The sequence below is a fragment of the Leptonychotes weddellii genome, chromosome 9, assembly GCF_054177405.1.
Source record: "Leptonychotes weddellii isolate Sample4059 chromosome 9, ASM5417740v2, whole genome shotgun sequence".
NCBI lineage: Eukaryota > Metazoa > Chordata > Mammalia > Carnivora > Phocidae > Leptonychotes > Leptonychotes weddellii.
In genome coordinates, this window is record NC_138377.1 from 47,038,537 (window position 1) to 47,046,762 (window position 8,226).

General features: G+C 37.8%; 1 non-coding gene across 1 annotated transcript; it reads left to right on the forward strand.

The window, feature by feature from the left end:
- The first annotated feature begins 3,495 nt into the window (after positions 1–3,495).
- Positions 3,496–3,602, forward strand: LOC115939859 (U6 spliceosomal RNA). Its single transcript, XR_004074637.1, has one exon. It is a non-coding gene; the product is annotated as a U6 spliceosomal RNA (small nuclear RNA).
- Positions 3,603–8,226: the final 4,624 nt, after the last annotated feature.

Below are 8,226 nucleotides of genomic sequence, written 5' to 3' on the forward strand. Positions count from 1 at the left end.
ACAACCCCAAAATACTGGTAGCTTAATATATTAATAGTCTATTTCTCCTTCTTGTGTCATAGTTAATAGACATATACATGGCACGTGTTCGTTTACAGCATGTTGGGGAAGAGGTGTGATGCTGATCTGCTTCACATCATCATTTCCAGCGGTTCAGCCATCTTCTACGAGTCTCTTAGTGTATGCGTAACATTCCTTTAAATGATTCCCTAAAAGCCTCAGATTCTACTTCCATTGTATACAAACTATTAAGATTGTGTTTTCCTGAAAAAGAAATCACTGAATCTAAATAAACTGGAAAATCTTTAATAGAAAAACCTTTTTATAATTGTAATTTTCCAGCATGCAAATAGGGTAAACATAGGCAGCAATGTATAAAACTATAGTTTAAATTTTAATAGTAATTCACCTTTAAGGGATAAAAGAAGGTTACAATCTATAGCTCAAAAACTTGCACATCTTGCAGGAAAGGAACAAAACTTTATTTCACCATATTACAGAGACTAAAAATAACTAGCCATATAAAATATTATCAGTTATTCGTCAGGCTCCCTGCTCAGCAGGGAGTCTGCTTCTCCCTCTGACTCTCCTCCCTCTCATGCTCTCTGTCTCTCATTCTCTCTCTCGCAAATAAATAAAATCTTAAAAAAAAAAAATTTAAAATATTATCAGTTATTAATACCTCAAATGTTCATGTCCTATCTTGGTAAATCCTATGAAGCTAGTAAAGTCTGATACACTAATGTGAATGTCCAGATAGCACAGCAATACTTTAACTCATAGTGTCCATTTAATGTGAACTATGATTCTAGGGTACAAAAGACCAATTAAAGATGAGTTGGGAAGTATTTTTCCAGCCTCATGAATGAGAACAGACCCAGTGCACATTACCATTTGGTTCCTAAAGCTTATCTAAATAGTCCGACCTACCGGAGAACTTATAAAATAAATGCAGCTCTTGTGACTCAATTCATAGAAAACTATTCCTATATGAGGGCTCAACATTTCCCACTGACTTTTGTCTTTTTATAGTAGTTATTTCAAATAGCTTTTTCCTTACTCTAGTAAATAATCTGAAATTTAAGAGAAACTGAATTTGGCAAGCTAGGCTAAATTAATCGGAAGAGAGTTGATCATAATGAAATGGGATGATTCCAAATAGTATCTGAATTCTGTTTCACTTGCCTACCAGCATCCCTGGCTCTTGAAGAAGATATTAAAAGGAGACACTCCAGGGGTATCTGGGTGGCTCAGTCGGTTAAGCATCAGTTCTTTGATATCTCAGGTCATGATCTCAGGGTTGTGAGATGGCACCCCGAGTCAGACTCCATGCTGGATGTAAAGCCTGCTTAAGATCCTCTCTCCTCCTCCCTCTGCCCCTTCCCCTCCTTGGTGCTCTATCACTCTCTAAAGCTAAAAAAAAAAAAAGAGAGAGAGAGAGAGAGACACTCCAGGCAAATACACATGTAACAAACAGGATGTTAAAACACAAGTCTTTCTGCTTCAATTAAGACAAAAAATATGATACACATCAATAAAAATGAGTACAAGACAGATGACCATATGCAGAATTTACAAAGAAAATGTCAATATTAACAATTCTTGGATTCCTCAAGCAAATCAGAGATAATAAAGAGGGTCAAGGTACAGAGAGAGTGGTTTTTTTTAAGAGACTCATTGATGGAAATCCCCAGCCTCCCCCAAAAGAAATGGGGTAAGTATGGAAGTGTGAAATCTTCCATCTAAAACCTTAGAATGGGCATTTCCATTGCAGTACTCCCAGATCCTAGAATGTCAATTCCCTTAGGTGGAAGATACAGTGAATGCTTCAGAATTTTAAAGTGGCTGTGGCAGCAGAATAAACGTATCTGTGCTGGGACTGCCAGGTCTAAGATGGTGAGCCATGCCAAAAAGAGAAAAAGCAAGGTTAAAATATTATTATTTATAGTGATATATTACATAATGAATTAACACTGTATTTGTAACTTAGAAGGACTAAAACCGTAAGATTGTTTTCAGAGAGGAACGAGAAATGTCTTGGACCTGTGAAAATTGCATCAAGGGTAAGGGTAAGAACACTGTCTCTCTGAGTAAGTTTTCATGGCCACAGAACAGAGAAATAAATTGTGCTTTGATTACAAATAAATTGCATATGTGAAACATCCAAATGAACCAATATTTATGATTAAAAAGGACTTGTCCCCAAATGACTTTGGGGGACCCCAGCTTTGACAAGTGGACTAAGTAAATCATAAGATCTAGTTAGTCATAGATCATCTTGTTTACAACAGGCCAGCCAAAGAAGCCAAGTCCCTAAGGTTACAGTTGTTCTTTGGTCATCAGTATTTCATCTTACTCATGGTGGTAACACATCAAGGAGAAAACCAGTTTCTCCTAAAAGCAGAAAGCATTTGACTAAAACTTTTAAACCCAGAGCAAGTAAGAATCAGCCATAAGATCGTCTTATCAAAACAATTAGGAAATAATATTCCAAAAGTATACATCATAGGACAACCAAAGGACCACCGAATGGATAAAATATATTTGCATTCAAATATTCCTACCGTGTCTGGGTCTGATGCTTGTTCCGTTTCTTTAAATTGTGTTTGTTTGTTTTGCCTTTTAATGAGCCTTCTATTTTTTTCTTGATAGCCAGATATGAGGTATTGGGTAAAAGAGACTGCTGTAAAAAGGCCTTCATAATATGGTGGTGAGGGAAAGCATTTTTTAGTCCTTTGATTAGGTCTCAGTCTTTTAATGAGCCTATGCCTCTGCACAGTAAATTTCACAAATGTTGCTTCCGTTTTTGTTGTTTTTTTTTTTTTTCTCTCTCCCCACTTAGGTGGTGGAGGATAGCTAGAGGATGCTGGAGTTAGGTATTTCCCTTCCCCCAGGTCAACTAGTCTCTGATAATACCCCAGCAAGTTAGACTCCCATTAAACTAGTTTCTCCTGAGGGCACACCTTCTTAAGAAGAGCAGAATGCTCGGAGTATTTCAAAATGTTTCCTTTGCCCCTCCCCCTGCAGGAAGCCTGACGGATTTATTCTCCCATATTTGCTGTAGAAATCTGGTAATGTTTCTGGAGGTAAATCTCACATATTGTGGGCCCCCTGCCTATGACTGGGGCCTCTATGGTTTTTAACACTCAGAATTGTCCATCCTGAACCTCTAGCAATTTGTCAGTTATAGTTCAGGTTTTCCTACCCTGGCACTGGTTCCCCGGTTTCTATTCTATGGAACTTTATGCCCTGTTTTTGCTTGACTCTGCAATCTTGGGGACAGTAGTTTGTTCTGTGTCTCCCTGCCCCCCGACCTATAGATCCCAGAATTGTTGATTTTTTAGTCTATTCTGCTTTTTACTTGTTAAGACAGAGTGGCAACTTCCAAGCTCCTTATATGCAAACCAGAGACTGGAAGCCTTAAATAGATTTTAATCTCTTCCAGCACTATACAAGAAAACTTAACCCCTAATGCTCTTAATCAATAGCATCCTTGTGCTTACTTCGGCAGCACATATACTAAAATTGGAAAGATACAGAGAAGATTAGCATGGCCCCTGAGCAAGGATGACAGGCAAACTCCTGAGGCATTCCATATTTAAAAAAAAAAAAATAGTAACCTTGACTTTGACCTTTTAGCACTCTTCTCAAAGGTTACAGTGAGAGTGAGGCAGGATGAATGCCTCTAAAATGCATTTAAAAGACCTGTCCTCTAAACCATAACTTAGCAGAAGAGAGAGGGCTTGAATGAAAGCAGAGATTAACAGTTTTCTTCATTTTACTACATTGATTAAACAGCAACTAATTCAGTATTGGTATAATCAGGTTCAGGGTACAAGTTCAAAAGAGCTCAAAAACTGAAATTAAAAATGAGCATATTGATCCTTATCACATAACTTTCAACCAAAGGCTTCTATCTTCACCATATATATAAATTCTTATTTCAAGAACACAAGGGGCTCTTAGTTTTAGTTATTTTCTAGTACCTGGTCCAATGTTCAAAAAGCATTCAGTTTAGAAAACCATGGTTTTGAACCCAAGTCACCATGGCCATGAACATCACAGTATTCTTAAAATTCTGAGGACATCCTCCTAATCATTCTGAACAGAGACAACTCCAAGCAAGCAAGCAAGCATTGCTTATTAACTAAAGCATGCAAGGAGAACAGATAACTACTGTCATTGGAGTGTATATATATATATATATATATATATATATATATGTTTCTCAGAGCCAGAGATTCACTGTGACATAATGTCAAATACATTTGGAATTCTTCCCACCCTCACAAAATTAGAAAGTTAGTCACTTCTTAGTAAACATTATACTATCAAATAAAATGGGAGTAATAATACATTCAGTGTGTGATAGATTATTACAGGTAACCTCAGTGCCTGAGACAAAAGAAAATAAAGGTCACGGACACAGAGGAATTTCATAGCAAGATAAAATTATTGTTGGCTTAGTTGCTGTCATCCTTTAGGCTGATAAGACAATGTCCTCTCATTAGTTTCGGGCTCATAAATAGCCTATAAGGATTTCCACTCTACAAGTATCTTCTTTACTCACCTGAGAACTCTTCAGAATTAGACGTTTAAGAATCCATAGTTTTGGCTTTAAGACAGTGATACTTAGCCAAGTCAGTACATTAGAGTCACCTGGGAGCTTTTAAACCTAAAGATTCTTTAAGCTACAACCTCAGAGTTTCTGATTTAATTGGTTTGGGATAGAGCCCAAACAAGATTTTTTTTTTTTTTTTAAGTAACAAAAGACTTAAAATGGGGCTGATTTGGGCAGATGCAGTCCTTATGTAGGAAGGTGAAACTGTATCTGGTGTTATGTATGTTAGAGTAAATAGAACACGAAATACATAGACACACTGTAGACAAATAGAAGAGAAAGGAACAAAAAGACAAGGTAAAAATTTAAACTGCTAAGTGCAATATTTTGCCTAGAACCAATTCTTGCTCATCATCATAGCTTTTAATGGGAGTGCAAAAGCCTGAAGAAGAGTAGATGGACTTGGAAAAGTTTGGCACAAGGTGAATTTTAGGAAACTTGTCCTGAAAGTCTATTTATCGTGGTTGACTTCTTTCTGAGGAGTAGGACAAAAATGTTTAACAAGCACTGTCTTCACCATAGTCCTTAGCTCAGCAGGTATTTTTTCCTACTTCGGATGGAGGAAATTTTCACAGAGACAATAAATGACCCTACAAAGGTCACCCAACATTTTCTGTCACTCCAACTGGGAAAATAATAAGTTAAACTTAAGTAATGCCTTCTTTTCAAAGAGAACTAAATACACATTTCCAGGTGGAGAAGGTGACAAGAATCATCATACTCTCTTAGGTCAATTTACCACTTACATCTACAGATTTAACAAAATGCAAAAGAGTTTATGGCAGACCCCATTCCACGCCTTAATCTCAAAAGCGATGGCACTAGTAAATAAGATTTAAAACCTTCTCAGAGTGCTATAAATGTTTGTGGAGTAAAGATTTATCTTAAATACATAGCACAGCTAAATTGCTTCCACAACAAAAGGAACATAGTGGCTTTCTAAAATATTACAACTGGTTTCATTCAAAAAACAGGACCATTTAAAGAGATATGTTTAAAATAAAAGCTTTTTTTAACCCAAAAGCAAACCTTTACTCCTCTGTAACTTATTTTATTAAGATACCAATAACATATAATGTTCTTTGTGATTTGTAAGTAGGATTTCTTCACTTTTAGAGTCTATTAGTGTTGTCTGAGCACTTAAAACAAAGTAATCAGGTGTGTTTTATGGCATTAACACCAATATCAGATTATTATGGCAACATGTTACAAATTAAATAGCTGATACAAACATTTCATTTAATTTTTCTTTTTTAACAGAAATGAGATTTTGGAGTTAAATTATTTAGCAACCAAATGGAAAATAAGCAAAAATGTAAGACTGCATTACCTCTAGATGATGTTGTTAGCAACCAAGACTAATGGCTGGGACATACAAATTACTGCCCCAAGGTGAGCTGCGAGCCCATCTGCTCCTCCCTATTCGATTTCTTGAAGCGATTCTAACTGCTAATTAACCGTGAAAAGTTGTGCTGTGAACCTTTCACCTGACATTCTTCTGAAACAGTTCCTAAGGAGTGCTCACAGCAATGTATATATAATCAATTGCCATTTCAGCAGTGACCTGCTGTCCTGCAGAACAGAGCCTCAAACTGTGATTGTTCAGCTCTTGGGGAGGAAACTTTCTTTTTACTTTTTATTGGCTAATACACACAAACATATCTACTGGACTATTTTGAATCATTTGGTTTGCTTCTCTCATAAATCTTTGCTCCTTAGATGATCAGACCCAGGAGGAAGGCAAATCTGACTCCTACCTTATATGCAGACAGTGCTGGAGGGGGTCTATCTGAGCACGCAGAGCCCAGGCTCGAGTCAAGATTTCTTGCTGTTGTTTCTGGCTTCACCAATTAGAAAACTGGTTTTCAGCCTTGAGTGCGTATAGGAATCACCTGGGGAACTTTAAAAAATGCTGATGTCTGGTCCCACCCCCAGAGATTTTGATTTAATTGGTCTGGGGCGAAGCTTGGGCACTGGAGAGTTTTTAAGCTCCCCCAGGTGGTTCTAACATGCAGCCAAGGCCAAGAACTGACTCAAGAGGATCTAATAGATCTGATTATGACCTTCTAAGATACTTTTAAGACTAGTCCCTCAGGGTGCCTGGGTGGCTCAGTCGGTTAAGCGGCTGCCTTCAGCTCAGGTCATGATCCTGGAGTCCCAGGATCGAGTACCGCATCGGGCTCCCTGCTTGGCAGGGAGTCTGCTTCTCCCTCTGACCCTCCCCCCTCTCATGTGCTCGCTCGCTCGCTCTCTCTCTCTCAAATAAATAAATAAAATTAAAAAAAAAAAAAGACTAGTCCCTCAGGCCCTGGTTGCTTCAGAAACCACAAGAAGCCTAAGACTCTAAGCCCCTCTGAACCATGATCCCTATAACACATTTCCATAAAACCCCTCATCTAATACATTTTCCAACTCCTCTCTCATATCCACATGCTTTTCCATTTTGCCCTGGAAAGAACACAGTCTGTCATCAGTAAAATTACCTGACTCAGTAACTACAATTTGTTATTACCAATTACGATACTCTGGAATATCTGTTTCTGATATCCCACTCTCCACCACTAAGATATTGTTGGATGTTCTGTATCCCAATTTCAACAATCCCTTGCCTTACTGGGATCCCTAATCTACTGATATTTCTTTTTCTCCATCATCTCTTTCAAAATTAAGAAAAAAAATCCTTATCCTATTTAGATTCCATGATCTATCATACTTTATCTTTCCACCTGGCGGACTAACTTGGCAAGATCCCAACTCTGGTTAACTTCTAATCCTCACCTCTTACTACCTTTACCTAAGCAGCTGAACATTGCTAAAGAAAATTTCAGAGCCATGCTGGTCTCAAGTACATGACCATAGACCTCAAGGGGAGAGGTAATGTTGCCTGAAATTCCATGAAAGTGCCATAGTAAAATTATTCTCCCATTCTCCTAGATGACAGATCACCTTTCTCTGATAACATTCAAAACCACATCTACCCCCCCACCCAACTCTCACCTAATGTCTTTCCTCTTGATTCTATAGGGAAAACAGGAACTATGCAATGCAGAGTACTAACCACTATACGATCATGGCAAGCTACCAGGACGCCACAAAACAGGAACTACAAAGATCAATTCTTTATCCTCCCACCATCTTATCAAGGTCAGCAATGACCTCCACAATGCAAATCCAAATGTCAGTACTCAGTTTTCCTAGGACTCCACCTCTTAATTACTTCCCTCTTCCTGAAACAGTTAATGCTCTATTTGGCCTCTACAAAAACACCTTTCCTCTCTCTCAGTTCCTACTATCTCAATGGCTGTAACTTTTCAGTATCTTGTTGGATTTTCCTCACCTTCTGCAGACCTCTTTTCTGTATCTACACACTTCGGCATGTAATTTTATCCAATCCCATGTCTTTAAGTGTGATCTCTTCCCTGAACCCCCCTCTGTTTCCAATTGCTTACTTATATCTTAAATATCTAACAAATCCCATACTTAACACACTGTAAACAAAAGTATTGATCTAATTATACTCCAAAATATGCTCTTTCCCTAAACTTAGTAAGATGGAACTCCCATTTTTCCCAATGTCCAGATCAAAAAATTGGACTTCCCCTTAT